Genomic DNA, 1,594 nt, shown 5'->3' with positions numbered 1-1,594 from the left:
TCCCTGTTAATCCTCTGGTTGTTGAGTCTTTGGACTGAAGACAGAGACATGAAGCAGTAAAGATCAGAGACAGAGCTGCTGAGGAAGCAGAAAACTGTGGTAATTCTGTAATCATGTTTCTATATTTATTTTGTTTACATAAATAACTTTACTGAGTTATTTGTTCAGGTTAACATTTCTTGAAACTGAATCAGGTTTGATCCATCAACAGGATGACGAATGTAGAGCAAAATCCTTTGGGGCCCTCTGGACCTGATAAAGTGTTACACAAGTACAGGACATTTAGCACCACCTGCTGGTAAGGAGTGTGGACCAAATGTGGCCCAAAGAAACTCAAATCCTTTTAAATGACTGTCTTAAACAGAACATGACCTGGTAGCTTTTACTTCTAGTTTTGTAGTTTTGGCTGTGATTGGTTGATACATGAATCCAATCACTGGGGGTATATAAAAATATACCCCCAGTAATTTATAGATTACTTCATGTAGTGAGGGATGATGAAGTTGAATTAATTTTCACAGAGCATCAGCATGCAGAGCCTGAAGCGAGGAGGATTCTCCCCTCTCTGTCAGCCTTTCCTTCCACATTAGCAGTTCTCTTTAGGTGTGTTTTGTTAGTCATTTGAAGTAAAATTGTAAGAAAAATCTTTATTTTTAAATTGTTAGAAAGTCTATTTTCTAAAATAACATCACTGGGTGAGGATATGGGCCCTGATCAAATGCTGCAGTCATCCCCTCCATAGAAATACAATCTGATAAGACATTTTTAACTTATTAATATTAACTCCGTCTTTAAGTTTATACATATTCCTTTCTCTGTAATGCTAAGAAATACTAATACAATGTAAGTGGATTAGGATATATTTATTTCCATACTTATTGAGGTAATTGTGGCTCATTGAGAAAAACAGGTGAGAGTGAGAGGTGGAGCAACACTGGAAAGTTTCACTTCCAGTTTCCAGAAATGAAAGTAAAATGAGTGAAGAACAGCAGAGCTGCAGTCGAGACTTAATTTCTCAGTCTGTGCTCATTTCTTCTTTCTCAACAACTGAGTCAAACAGCGGTGAGTACAGCTGATCATATTCACTGTTTCTATCTGCAGCAATCTGAACGATTTCAAGAAGAAGCAAGCTGGGAATAATCTTCTCATTGCTTTCAGAAGCATACAGACTTTAAGCTAAACATTTATTTTCCAAATGTTTTAACTTACATTAAAACTACATTTTTCATGCTATGAAAGTGGATCTTACGATTTCATTCCAACTAAAAATAAAGAATTATTCCATCAGCAGTTCAACTGTCAGTTTAATTTAGCTTCAGTTAAATCAGTGGTTCCCAAACTTTTTCTTCTGCACCCCCCTATGGATTACAAATGGCTGTCTGGTTGAAACGACACGTGTGACGGGGGGGGAAGGGGGGGATCGACTTTTTTGGGAGCAAAATGAATGTACGTAGCTGAAAATAGACACCAACATCGGTAGCCTACAAGGTACTTGTTAAGCTTAAGGTTCTGTATTGATATTAGCTAGTCATCTTTTAGCTAACATTACCTGCATCCAGCAGCTTTACTCAACTCAGTCGGTTAGTTTGGAGGG

General features: G+C 37.5%; 1 protein-coding gene and 1 gene segment (V, D, J or C); both read left to right on the top strand.

Moving 5' to 3' along the window:
- LOC106935388 (Ig kappa chain V-V region K2-like) overlaps positions 1 to 1,594 on the top strand; it is an 11,498-nt gene that overhangs the window by 4,914 nt on the left and 4,990 nt on the right.
- LOC106935387 (nuclear factor 7, ovary-like) overlaps positions 767 to 1,594 on the top strand; it is a 13,286-nt gene continuing 12,458 nt past the window's right edge. Inside the window, exon 1 of the mRNA XM_015015831.1 lies at positions 767 to 1,062. The gene's annotated coding sequence lies outside the window, so the exon portion shown is untranslated. The remainder of the gene's footprint in view (positions 1,063 to 1,594) is intronic.

The sequence above is a fragment of the Poecilia latipinna genome, unplaced genomic scaffold (assembly GCF_001443285.1).
Source record: "Poecilia latipinna isolate Pla-1442-1.1 unplaced genomic scaffold, P_latipinna-1.0 Scaffold1958, whole genome shotgun sequence".
Taxonomy (NCBI): Eukaryota; Metazoa; Chordata; class Actinopteri; order Cyprinodontiformes; family Poeciliidae; genus Poecilia; species Poecilia latipinna.
The sequence above is the reverse complement of the archived record's forward strand: the minus strand, read 5'-3'. Positions and strand labels throughout refer to the sequence as shown.